Consider the following 14,703-nt stretch of genomic DNA (forward strand, 5'->3'; position numbering starts at 1 on the left):
GATGAAAAGCATAAACAGCAAAGTCCCCTGACACAAACAATCAGCTATGAAACATGATCGTTTATTCATACTAAAAAGGAATCCCCTCTAACCACATAATTGAACAGATCCATCATTAGTACTGCTCCCACTAATACAGTGCAGGATTGGACATTGGCATGGAAAGTCCCATTTGTCTGTCTTTGTATGTGTCTGCCTGTAGGCATTTGCGTGTTCTTTGTGGGGCTTAGTTGGGCAATAATCAGTTAATTCCAGCAAAAGCTGCTTCTTTTGATTGGCGGGAAATCAGATTTCCCAGTTTAACCCCTGAACATTAATTCTGTTGCAGTGACGTTTGATATTTTATATTGGTTTGTACGGAAAGCCAGAAGAGACACCGCAGGCTCCGAAGGGAAGAAAACCACTATGCTTTCATAGTATATTATTTAGAAGTCTTTTTATTGCACAGAGCAGGGCTCAGGGATCATGTAGCGCTTAGAAACTGTAGGGTTAGTTCAAAGAAAGTGCCCTCAAATTCTATTTGACCACATTTCTAGAACCTGTTCAAATATATATTGCCGATCTGTTGGATGGTATTAAAACTCACTGCAAACTTTGTAAATCTCTCCTAAAGAAGCAAGATGACATATAATGTCATGTCATCAAGGATTAGGACAGGAACCATCCCAATATCTGTGGCAAGAAATGAGTAACTAACAATGCCATGCAGTCCTACAAACTTAGCCCACTTACACTAAAACACATTGACTGGGGTTGCACGTGCTACTAATGAGGAAAGTCTATTCCATACAATAACTGCTGAAAAATGTTTTTTAAAAAACATTGGCAAAGCCAATAGATCTCCCCTATGGGACCTATTGGCTTCATCAATGGATTTTAGCAATACTGTACAGAAGGAGTCCTCAGACTGTGGGGGCCTTAACGGAGCCCTGGGGGGCTCCAAGCTCTGGTTAAAAGAAGCATTATGCCGATAGAAGTTCTTTGCTTTTAGCTGAAATGGAAGTGTTAATCATCGGCCAGAGTCTAGGATATGAATCACATCTTTGAAATCACCCACAAGTAGATATTATACTCTTCTTTTATTGGGATTGAGGTTTGTTAGAAATGTAATGGCTTGGTAGACACTAATGAGAAAAGCATCTTATTAAACCTTGAATACTTTCCAAAAAGTGTTTGGTTATTATTTTTCATAATAAGATGTACCGTTTAAATACCTCATCTGACATAGATTTGTACGACAACACCTTCACTTCTAAATATTAGACAATTATAAGCTATGAAGTACCAGGCTCTATGCCTAACCCTCTGTAGTATGCAAAACGATACCATACAAATTCCTGAAATTAGCAGAATGATGTGCAATATTTGAACAATGTTTGTAATGATACTATAATATAACCGTCTGCGAGTCACCTAGATTGTACATTCTACAGCAAAATATAATGTCTCAGAATTTCCACTGAAATTTTGGAAATAAATATCATTAATTTATAAATTGCCAGATTCCATACAAATAATCTGTAGCAGCGGTTCTTAACCTGTAGGCTGTGGATCCCCAGGAGTCAGCAACACATTCTCAGGGGGTCCTTGGGCTAGAGTGCCTAGCTATAGCCCATGCTGTCTGGTGAAACTGGGGCCAAAGGTCAACATTATTAGTTAATCAAAAGAGGTATTACACGTTGGTGGGAAAGCTCCTGTTTACATTTCCCACGTTTTACTTTATTTACTTTACAAAGCATATTTGTTTTTTCCAGCACATTGTTTTCCTTTAGTTTTTTAAATGAAAAAATCCTCTCAATAGTGTGATCCGAGCAGCATGGAAATCAGCCCTGCTCTCTCGATATTTCACTCGGTCTACTACACATCTCTGAAGCGATCTAGTATCTGGAGAGCAGGGCTCAGTTCCACGCTGCTCGGCTCACACTTTTGCGAGGATTTTTTCAGCTTCACGCTACAAGGTGATTAGAACGTGGTGAAGGTCGTTACTTTTTTGCACCGGGTGTAATTGATTTTGTTACCCGGGTCCCTGGACTATTATTCACTATCGTTTTTTCCCCGGATGGATTCTAAGGGCTTAGAAATGTATCCAGGCGGTTGCTCCTAAATGTTCCTTGTCCGGATGACAACATAATAGGAAGGTAACAGACAATTGGCAACTTTGAACTTACCTGTTTATATACCATGTCCATGCTTCTCTCTCTGGATTCGGAGCACACGAAAGAGACGCCGACCGCGACAGAGGCAGAGCTCTTCCTTCACAGGATGTCCCACCCCCACCACGCGCGGCATCCAATGATGGATGCTGCCGGTGGACCAGCCAATCCTGGCGCTGCATGCTGCGCCAGGATTGGCTAGGGGGGCACATTTGCTGCTCGCCCTTTGGGAAACCCGGGCTGTGGCAGCAAACATGCACCCCTGGGTCCCACTGGCTAACTTACAGTGCGCATGCTTGAGAAAGTTGACAACTTTCCCAAGCATGCGCACTGTAAGTTCCCCAGCGGGACTGTCACTGCGCACTACGGTCTGCTGCAGCCTGAGTGTGGACTGTCACTCAAGCTGCAGCAGGCCACCCCCCCTGCGCAATTCCCGCCGGCGGCTGTATTTAAAAGTTAAGTCAGATAGTACTAGGATTGCGGCCGGCGGCCGCGATGCGGGTCCATGGTGGCTGGTGGGGCTACGCCCCTACGCCCCAATGGACGCACCGCGGCTGGACCCAGTGTCACATGTTCTAGAATGATCCATCTCAGATTTTCAGGAGTATGGCTCTTGGTCTCACAATGTTCTACCAACGGGGCCCCGGCAACTTTGCATCTGCTGCGACTACAATGTTGCAGGAAACGTACTTTGGCCTTTTGTTGTGTCTGCCCCACATATGTCAAATCACATGGGCAGGTGATGCAATAAATAACATTAGCAGTGTTACAGTTGGTATGGGATTTGAGTGTAATACAGTGTTGTTTGAACACAAATTCTTTGGTTTGAATGGTGTAAGGGCAAGCCTTGCATTTACCACATTTGTAATGTCCCACGATGGGTGCCAGATTCCAGATGGATGTTATGGTTGGTGGTGCAGGGGTCTGAAGAAATGAAGAGACCACATGGTCCCTGATGCTCCTAGCTTTTTTAAAAGAATGCATGGGGAGATTCGGTCCAGAACGGCCTCAATGAGGCAGAGAACAATTTTTCCCAATTTGCCACTCTATGATCTAGATCTATCTTTACTATTCTACTGTCTTTCTAAATAATGGTATGGATTCTACTTGAGTCTTCAGTTTTCACGACCTTACACTGATACGTGCACTGAATTTGTTGTATAATGTTCATAAACCATTTTGTGAATTGTGGCTGATTGTAACCTACACTACCCTGTGAGGCAAGTGCGTTATGTTTTGAGCGCATGGACCATGGAAAGAGAAAAAATTCACCGTTAATTTATTTTTGATTTATTTTTAATTCAATGTGTAACCATGCCACAATGTGTGAAAATAGGTTCCTATTCCTCATGATGGTCTATAAAGTTGTCTATTACTCCTATCAGGGATGCAAACCAAAAGCGCTATATCATCCCACAACATCCCAGTCTGTCCATCATGCCCATGATGACATGGGACACGCCCCCTCCAAACGCGGTTTGGTTACATATAACGCACACGCGAATGTCCTGAGCGATGCTGTTTTCTAGAGAGAAACCCTTATGACACATCGTGATTCGATCTAAAGGTGAGCTATACTGCCCCGCTGCACTTTTGATAAGCTGTACAGCAATAATGCCCCGTGAACCTAAACAATGCCCAATTTCACTTTTAGCGTCTACCGGAAGACCCGTATACCTGTGAGGCTTCCATCTTTTCCTTTGCCGACGCTGTTTTCAATTTAACGCAATGTAAGCCCGTAATACCTTTTACTTCGTTACCCGCACAGACCATCGTAAACCCCTTTTAGTGGTGGTTACAAATGATGCATTTATATTGCAGGACCCATCGTTTCAACACTTTGATGTCATGTCCGTCAATTAACTTTAAGGTAACCTTCCTTATAATGCCACTATAAAGTCCTGGGATAAAAAACACCCGTTTTTTCTGAAGAAATTTAATGAATCCATGACGTTCTCATGAATTTGGTGACAGTAATAAGTTCAATCATGTTTTTAATAATCCTCTGTTTCTTAATTTACACAAATACGCCCAGTTGGGCGTCCACTCGTAAATATAGTTGGGGATTCTCTTAAACCCCTCCTTCTCCTAAATCCTGTTTTAATCGTTCCTAGGAACCCTGCCCACCCCATCCCTCGTCCTGATGAAGACCCGCTTCGTAAGGGGTACTATCCCTACCACCTCAAGGGTCGAAACGTAGACAATACCCACCAATATACCAGCTTCTGGCCAAAAGTGGGATTTATTCAGCTGTATCAGAAGACTGTTTTTTACGTGATTTTTTCTGACTTGTTGAAGCAGCTTAATGTGGCCCCTGGAAGGGGAGCCATTTGAAATAATTTATGATTGATTATAGAATGAAATGCAATTCTATTTCTGATTGTTTGATTAATGAATTTTTCCTGCACTGAATCTTAGCCTTCCTTCACAATACCAGCACTTCCCCACTCCCTTCCCTATTGCGCGCGTGGGCACAAACATGGTACAACTAACCAATGAATGTAATTGATTGATCATTGCTATAACCAGTAGTAGGTTTTTGGTATGTTGTGAATAAAAACAACCGTACTACTGAGATACATTTCTTGTATAATTTTTATTTGGGAATTCATCTTTTATGAATCTAAATCTATTCCCAGTCTGGGACCCCTTTATTTCTAATGCTTAACTACCCAGGTCCCTTTGACTATTATTGGGTCAACCCTTTCGTATATACTGTACAGGCTCCCACAGCGCAAGGGAGGAGCCTAGAGTAGATTTGATCTGACCTTCAAAGACTAGAATCAAGCATCCTCCTCTCTGGCTCTCGTCATGTGCTGCAAGCTTCTTTCCACCAGCTTCTGTGATGTGCTGTAAGCTTCCTTTCCACTCCTTGGGTGATGTGCCGCAAGCTTCCTTTCCACACCTTGGGCAGCTGTCTGTAATTTCCTTGGTCCAAAGCGAACGCTCCTCCAAGCCTCACAAAAACAGCTGGTCCTTAATGTTGCTGATGCCTTCCTTCCAGACCGCAGTGAACAGTCTTATCTCCTGTCTTCACACCGCGGGGTCCCTGCCTGGCTATCTTCTCTGTCATAGACCAGTCTTTAAACAACAGCTGACCACTCAGGCCAGACTTTTATCACCTCTGATTGAAAGGCTCATCCAATCAGAGGGTCTGCTACTTTTTGCATCCTGAATACACCTCCAATCACAAAACCATTCACCGCGTGTTCAATGCATGGGTAAAGCATGTACCAGGTCCTGTTCTGGTATCAGGATATGCAACTCCCTAGAGAGGAATTTTAATTAACTCCAGCCCAGGAGGCCCTGACCAGTGGGGGAGGATTCTCTCCACAAAGTTAGTACAGCTAAACCCAGATAAGAGCAGAGTGTCTACCCCAGCCCACCAGGCCTTTCCAAGGAAATAGGGAGGGGCACGGGGGGGAGCTGAGATGTCCAGCAGAACAGCTCGCATTCCTCACACTGGCTCAAATCACCATTCTTCCCCTGTACACCCACGGGCTCTCAAACACACATCAGTCAGACAAAGGCAACAGGCCCACAGGCATGGCAAACTGCACAGACTTGGTCAGGAGGGTGCCTAGGGACTCACCCCTCCTGACTATAGATTTATTGCTGCCACCACTGTCAGTCTACCACAGCCTTAATAGAGAGGGCAGTAGCCACTCTCTGAAAAATAGGGGTGCACTAGGAATGCCCCCTCGACCTCAGAGCCAAGCTCTAGGGTCTCAATCCATGTAAACAGGGAGACCCTCAGTGGACATGTATGATTGTCATGCTAACTGAGGTAGGGATCTAGAAACTATACAGTAGCTTTGGAGCGACTTGCCTGGAGATTAGCATAAGGCAGGGGAAGCACTCTCTCCAGAGACATGCAGGAGACTTCCCGTCCCAACATATGCCCTCCCCAGATCAGAATGGCCGGTACTTTTTTCCCAGTGGGAGAAGACCGATCATCTGATTGGATAAACCGGCGGGAAAGCCTGCTTTATGTTCCACCGTAAAATCTAGTCCCTGCAGAGATATGGACCACCTGAGCAACTTTGGGTTCTCCCCCTTCATTGCCATTAGACACTTGAGGGGCTTGTGATCTGTCTGAACCACAAACCTTGCACCAAACAAGTAAGGCCTGAATCTTCGAAGGGCCCACACTATGGCAAAGCATTCTTTTTCCACTGCAGAGTTCTGCTCACTGGGGATTAGTCGGCGGCTGATAAAGGCCACCGGACGCTCCCTTCCCTTTTCATTGAGCTGGGCAAGAACTGCCCCAACTCCCTTGTCTGAAGCATCTGTCTGCACAATGAAGGTCTGACTGTAATCAGGGGCCTTCAGTACAGGTGCATTGCATAGCGCAGTCTTCAATTCAATGGCAATAGGTGAGCATTAGAGAGTAGTAGAGAGTATTAGCGGACACAGAGCCACACACACACACACATAGAGCCACACACACACACACACACAGAGCCACACACACACACAAACAGAGCCACACACAGACAGAGCCACACACAGACAGAGCCACACACACACACACACAGACAGAGCCACACACAGAGCCACACCCACAGAGCCACACACACAGACACACATACAGAGCCACACACAGAGACACACACACAGAACCACACACACACAGAGCCACACACACACACAGAGCCACACACACACACACAGAGCCACACACACAGTGCCACACACACAGTGCCACACACACAGAGCCACACACACAGAGCCACACACACACACACACAGACAGGGCCACACACAGAGCCCCCCACACACACAGAGCCCAACACACACACAGGGAGAGCCCCACGCACGCACACACACACACACACACACAGCCCCACACACACACACAGAGAGCCCCCCACACACACACAGAGCCACACACACACACACACACACCCGCACACAGAGCCAGACACACACAGACAGAGCCACACACACACACACAGAGCCACACACACAGAGCGAACAGGGAGCAGGAACCAGAGGCACGAAAAACCGGATCACAAGCAGGGAATTAGAGGCACGAAAAACCAGATCACAAGCAGGGAAGCAGAGGCACGAAAAACCAGATCACCAGCAGGGAAGCAGAGGCACGAAAAACCAGATCACAAGCAGGGAAGCAGAGGCACGAAAAACCAGATCACAAGCAGGGAACCAGAGGCATGAAAAACCAGATCACAAGCCGGCACAAACACCAGATCACAAGCAGGCACAAAAACCAGATCACAAGCAGGCACAAAAACCAGATCACAAGCAGGGAACCAGAGGCACAAAAACCAGATCACAAGCAGGGAACCAGAGGCACGAAAACCGGATCACAAGCAGGGAACCAGAGGCACGAAAAACAAGCTGGGAACAGAGGCACGAAAAACAAGCAGGGAACAGAGGCACGAAAAAGAAGCAGGTTACAGAGGCACGAAAAACAAACAGGGAACAAAGGCACAAAAACTGGATCACAAGCAGGGAAACAGAGGCACAAAAAACGGACCACAAGCAGGGAAACAGAGGCACGAAAAACAAGCAGGGAACAGAGGCACGAAAAACTCCTGCACATGATCGCGTTATGTATGTTAGGCGAATAGTGTACCACAGCTACCACTACCAATCCAAACGTAAATAGAAGTCAGGTTGCAATTAAAGCCCCAGAGTGAAAGGGGTGCCGCCAAAATGGCTGGTGGCAGTACTTTGAATAGACATATAGAAGTGGATGTACTAACTATTTGAAGTACCCGTTTTGTTCTGATAAGCGCAGGTACTTTCCCTTTCAATTTAAAGAAGTGCAAGTACTCCGTTCCGGACAGTACCGGTATTGTTGCCCGACTATCACATCACTTCATTGTGACTCTCCTGTGTCATTCTCCAGTCACAGTGTTACTTGCCATGTCACAGTCACCATCACAATGCACAGGTCACAAGTACAATGTCACACTTGAAGAAATAGTCTACCTGGCTTGGTCGTGACCTTTAATATCATGTTTCTTGGTGAAAAACGAAACCAACCAGTGTAACGAACATAAACGGAGGGCGGGAGGGGCTTAGTTTTTAAAAGAGCTGCCCTACCTGTAGAGGCCCCGGCCGCCATTAGGGCCCTCAGGGAGGGAGGGCCCCGCAGTTGTCTGTGACGTGACCCTCACCTGTCGTCCGACATCTCCATGCGCTTCTCGTCCATGGCAGCTCCGAGCCTGGTTCGCTGCCAGGGGCACCGTCTCCGAGTCCTACGGCTCCACCAGCTGACACTTCCTGTGCTTGACGAGAGGCAGCCTCCGGGCGCGGCTGCTGGAAGAGTAGCGCCGGAGTGCGGCTGCTGGAATAGTAGCGCCGGAGCGAGGCTGCTGGAAGAGTAGCGCCAGCCACCACTTCGAGTGCAGCGCCCACCTCCACCTCACCGCCACCACCATGGCTAGCCGCTGCGTCTCATCGTGCCGCCACGGGAGGGACCTAGCCGAGAGCAGTCCGTGGAAGCAGAGACGGATGTTGTCGATGACGGAGGCGGTAAGGAGGGAGGCGATACTCGGTGGCGCCCATAGCTCGTCCACGGATCCCAATTTGTTGTGCAGCCACAACCCGGTGTCGCTCTCCCTCATCTACGCCATCTTGGAAAAAGGCAGCCATTCTCGGCGGGCATTTTATGACGCTACCTAGAACAACAACACGGTGGCTAGAATGTGAGCCAGGACCCCTGGGTAGTGCGATTCTCTGTATGCCAACATGGCGGCGCCCAGTAGGGGACCATTCTCTTCAGTACAATCGACGCCACATACATCGTGAACATTTTCATCACATTGCCTGCGCATCTGCACGTCCCCGTCGCGAGTATCAGTCATATTAAAATCAGGCAACTGTCACAAACGTACCTTTGTGTTTTGTGTTCCTAACAATTACACAATTAGGGCAGTCAACTGGCCTTTCTTTTTATTTGTCCCGCATTAGGATTAGTCAACTGGCCTTTTTTTTTGTTTGTCCCGCATTAGGATTGGCTGGCCAGATGCTCGCAGTACCGGAACAAGCCGGGCCCCGAGGGACAGACACTCAGAGACCACCATGTTTCTCCGAGGCGAGGCAGGAATGCGTCATTTTTGGATTCGGGCCGTGGTTTTCTTTCTCTCCTCTTCCCATTGCCTGGAAGGTAAAATTCCAGCCAATGGGAAGAGGAGAGAAAGAAAACAAGAAAGAAGCGAAAAAAGACGCCCCCGAATCCGAAAAAGACGGGGCTTGAACAGAGTGACGCCCCTCTGCTCCAATGGCTGGCCTCTGTTTAGGAAGCCAGTCAATGGAGAACAGGGGCGGGTTTAGGCCCTCAACTCTAAAACATAAATTCTCGCAAGCGAGACTGCGCAAGCGCAGCCTTCGCAGCCGAGACCTAAAAAGTGCAGTACCACACATTTTTTTACCTTTCATATCAACTGTCTTTTTCAGGGTCAGTTTTAAAGTAGTATTGTATCTTTCAACAAAATAGTCAGTTTGTGGGTGATAAGCATATGTTCCGAGCTGTGTGATACACTGTTGTGTACAAATTTGAGACATTAATTTAGGAACAAGAAAGGTCCTTGGTCAGTGAAGATTTATTTAGGAAATCCAGTTCAGGAGAAGACTTCTATATTCGCTTAGTTATCAGAGGGATTCCAATTTGTCGAAGGGGTACACATTCTGCGTCACTCATAGAGGCACATATATCTTCATAGTTTAATGTGGAGATGACATTCCCAGTGCATTTCAGGCACTGAACTGCCCTTCCTCAGGGGTACTACAACAGACATAAATTAACGAGTAAGCATCACGTGTTGTCAGCATAGACTCAAATAAATCAAAACATATCATATAGTGACCAACTTGGCACCCCAAAATTAAAAACAATTGCTCTCTGCTCTGCCAACGTGATCTCCCCAGTGCCTCAGAGGATAAAATATCAGAACTCATTATTTGAATGGCATGCATAACTTGGGTATATTTTAATCATTTGACCCTATTTATGAGGGTGACAAGTTTTAGACGTAAGTCAATTGCCCTTTATTAGGTCAAAAGGCTTCGTTCATGTCATCTCTGTGTTATTGCCATCACCTAACTGTGATCCCTAATCAAGGTTTTGTAAATTTCTGCAATTATGAATAAAGTTAAAATACTAGGCCAGATAAATCAAAGGTTGGGTCCACTTTTCACCAGCCCAACTGAATCCTACCTATGATTAGTGTTGTTCCCAACACAGGGGTCATGAAACTGCCATGGTTTCCATGTTGCAATTGACAGTGGAACTATTCATCATGATTACAGAGATGAAGAACATGCCAAGGCAGTAGTGAGCCGAAGATTGGCAGATGACGTGATATGATCAGTGGCATTTGCTCCCTTTTGAAATTGTTAGGGCACATAAAGTTAGGTCAAACCCTTTAAATATAAACTTACCTTGCTTGATGTTCATCTACAGCATCTACAGCTCACTCTGCTGCACACACACCTGAAGTTCCTCCTGCCTCGCATTGGTTGTTGGAAAATAGCACTGGAGCCAATCTAAGCACTACTCTCATGTTGCTTACAATGCTAAACAGCATAAGAGCAGTGAAAGGATCGACTGGAGCAGGCAAACATTGCTCCATCGGACACCTACCAAAGTAGTGGACACTGACATTCCGATACTAGGACTATTGCTAGTTTGTTCATGGATAGGAGGCCATGGCCTTACATTCAAGGAGTGTAGTTGTTGGGGAATCATTGGAAGAGTTAACCTTAGGTGGGTCTCCAGTTGCTACATGAGTTACTGACAGAGATCAACAGGTATATGGTCACACTGGGCATTGGCAGTGACGTAGGGCACTATGGAACCTACATGACATATCAAGGGTGTGCACATCTGACACGCGGTATGTTAAGGAGATGAATTATGTAGCTATAAGATACAAGATTTACAAGTAACTTAAATGAAGGGGCAGTGGCAGCTGGTGGAATCTGAAACTGGTGAGGCGTATGCAGAACGTTTCAACGTATGCGAGCGAGCGCAGCGAGCGAACCCAATGGCCATAAAAGGGGTTCGGGGGGGTCTCACCCCGTGAGAATTTTTTTTAAAATTGGCATCTTTTTGGTGCAATTTTCAGCACTATTTCTGTGATAAATGGACTAAAAATTCAGTTCTTCTAGGCATTAATAAAAGAAAACTCATACATTATTTCAGAGAATTTCTGGGTTGCCAAGCAAGTCTGACTTCTGAAGAGGGCTAGGGTACTAAGCAACATTGCTTTGGCTCTACCCTTTCCAATAGAAAACACTAGTTAGCGATGTGAACAAGTTCAATGGACAAACCTGGCGTCTAGGGAGAGTCCCTCTCCTGGGAAAGAAATTTAAAAAAGATTGGCAAATGGTGCATTTTAAAGCAAATGAATGCAGCAATGAAGCAAGGCTTATTAAGCAGTGGGAACTTATAGTTTTGAAATATTAAACACATTAAAAACTGCCCCATATCTTCTTGCATTAATTTGTTCAACAGTTTCTGTAACATGTAAATTGCATCATAACTTTAGCCCGTTAAAATGTATTCTTCCACTGCATTAACTTTTGAAAAATATGCTCTAACCAGACTTCAGGAAGCACCCACAGGTGCTGGCTGTAACCAGTCATATAGAAATATGTGCAGACAGACAGGTCTTTAAGTGAGATTAAAAAAATGGGTGCTCCCTATAGAGGAACATGGCAAAATACATTTCTGTGATTCCCGTAGAGTGCCATCAGACCGGTATTTTGGTTTCTCTCTGAAATGTAATTTTATCCAGATAAATGGCACAGCAACTGACATATGCCTAAGGCCTGTCAGTATGATAGGCTTTGTCACTGGGGGTTAGCTGTTTAAGATAAATGAGTAACAACAATGATTTCTCATAAATAGTTAACGTTGAAAATGTTTAAATTCTGAAATAGTAAGTCAGTAAATTAAATAGGCCTGTGAAAGGAGTTTTGGCCTTCAATTATGTGTGCTTTATGTTAGTTATGTACCCTCTTTTTCTCTGCATATCTTCAACCCCCTCTCTTTCCTCTTCAGCATCCTCTTTTCTCTCTTCCCCGAATCCCCTTCCTCACATCTCTGTCACTTCACCGCCCCAACATGCAATGCACTCCCTCAAATATAAGCACTTTAATTTCTCTTACTTTTGTTTTGCAAATATTTTGACATTAGTGTACCCCCTTCACACACATTTCCACAGCATTTCGGTTGCAAATGGAATACACAAATATTGTTCTGTGTGCTTTGCAGAGAGGCCAACCCACTGACACGCACTTTGTTTGACTTTAGCCTTATCGCCTGCGTGCTCAATCAAAGCCCCTCATAAACACCTCAATACCAAAGGGGATGATGGACGGAGAGCTTAAGCAATTCAAACACTCACCCCTAGTCAACTGATCTGGGTTTAATCCATCATCATTATTTAGCTCACTCCGCCACCCCAGTTCAGACATGGCCATATGAAAATCAGTCTGACCCTGTGCCTCATGAGAACAGTCCAGCCCGAACTGCCAAGCCATGTCTTCACTAGACCGGAAAGAAGCATCCTGGGACAGGTTTCGGGTTCATAACCCTCATCAGCCAGGCTATCTTGAATCCAGTGGCAGAGTGAGCAAGGCACCCACGTCTGGGCATACCCTGCCAACTCAGTGCGAACAAAGCGATACCAAAGGGGATAATGGACGGAGCGCTGGAGCAAATCAAACACTCACCCCCAGCCAACTGATCTGGGTTTAATCCATCATCATTCTTTAGCTCACTCTATCATCCCAGTTCAGGCATGGCCATATGCAAATCAGTCTGACCCTGTGCCTCATGGGAACAGTCCAGCCCGAACTGCCAAGCCACGTCTTCCCTGGACCGGAAACAAGCATCCTGGGACCTGTTTGGGGTTCATAACCCTCATCAGCCAGGCTATCTTGAATCCAGTGGCAGAGTGAGCAAGGGACACATGTCTGGGCATACCCTGCCAACTCAGGGCAAACAAAGCGATACCAAAGGGGATAATGGACGGAGCGCTTGAGCAAATCAAACACTCACCCCCAGTCAACTGATCTGGGTTTAATCCATCCTAATTTTTTAGCTCACTCCGCCACCCCAGTTCAGACATGGCCATATGCAAATCAGTCTGACCCTGTGCCTCATGGGAACAGTCCAGCCCGAACTGCCAAGCCATGTCTTCCCTGGACCGGAAACAAGCATCCTGAGACCAGTTTCAGGTTCATAACCCTCATCAGCCAGGCTATCTTGAATCCAGTGGCAGAGTGAGCAAGGGACCCACGTCTGGGCATACCCTGCCAACTTAGGGCAAACAAAGCGATATCAAAGGGGATGATGGACTGAGCGCTTGAGCAAATCAAACACTCACCCCCAGTCAACTGATCTGGGTTTAATTCATCATCATTCTTTAGCTCACTCCACCACGCCAGTTCAGGCATGGCCATATGCAAATCATTCTGACCCTGTGCCTCATGGGAACAGTCCAGCCCGAACTTCCAAGCCATGTCTTCCCTGGACCGGAAACAAGCATCCTGGAACCGATTTCGGGTTTATAACCCCCTTCAGCCAGGCAATCTTGAATCCAATGGCAGAGTGAGCAAGGGACCCACGTCTGGGCATACCCTGCCAACTCAGGGCGAACAAAGCGATACCAAAGGGGATGTGAGATGCAGCGCTTGAGCAAATCAAACACTCAACCCCAGTCAACTGATCTGCGTTTAATCCATCATCATTCTTTAGCTCACTCCGCCACCCCAGTTCAGACATGGCCATGTGCAAATCAGTCAGACCCTGTGCCTCATGGGAACAGCCCATCCTGAACTGCCAAGCAATGTCTTCCCTGGACTGGAAACAGGCATCCTGGGACCGGTTTCTGGCAAATCAGCCGTCATCACCCAGGCTATCTTGAATCCAGTGGCATAGTGAGCAAGGGACCCACGTCTGGGCATACCCTGCCAACTCAGGGCAAACAAAGCGATACCAAAGGGGATGATGGACTGAGCGCTTGAGCAAATCAAACACTCACCCCCAGTCAACTGATCGGGTTTTAATCCATCATCATTCTTTAGCTCACTCCACCACCCCAGTTCAGGCATGGCCATATGCAAATCAGTCTGACCCTGTGCCTCATGGGAACAGTCCAGCCCGAACTGCCAAGCCATGTCTTCCCTGGACTGGAAACAAGTATCTTGGGACCGGTTTCGGGTTCATAACCCTCATCAGCCAGGCTATCTTGAATCCAGTGGCAGAGTGAGCAAGGGACACACGTCTTGGCTTACCCTGCCAACTCAGGGCGAACAAAGCGATACCAAAGGGGATGATGGACGGAGCGCTTGAGCAAATCAAACACTCACCCCCAGTCAACTGATCTGGTTTTAATCCATCATCATTCTTTAGCTCACTCCACCACCCCAGTTCAGGCATGGCCATATGCAAATCAGTCTGACCCTGTGCCTCATGGGAACAGTCCAGCCCGAACTGCCAAGCCATGTCTTCCCTGGACCGGAAAAAAGCATCCTAGGACCGGTTTCGGGTTCATAACCCCCATCAGCC

This window comes from Lissotriton helveticus, chromosome 11 (genome assembly GCF_964261635.1).
Source record: "Lissotriton helveticus chromosome 11, aLisHel1.1, whole genome shotgun sequence".
Taxonomy (NCBI): domain Eukaryota; kingdom Metazoa; phylum Chordata; class Amphibia; order Caudata; family Salamandridae; genus Lissotriton; species Lissotriton helveticus.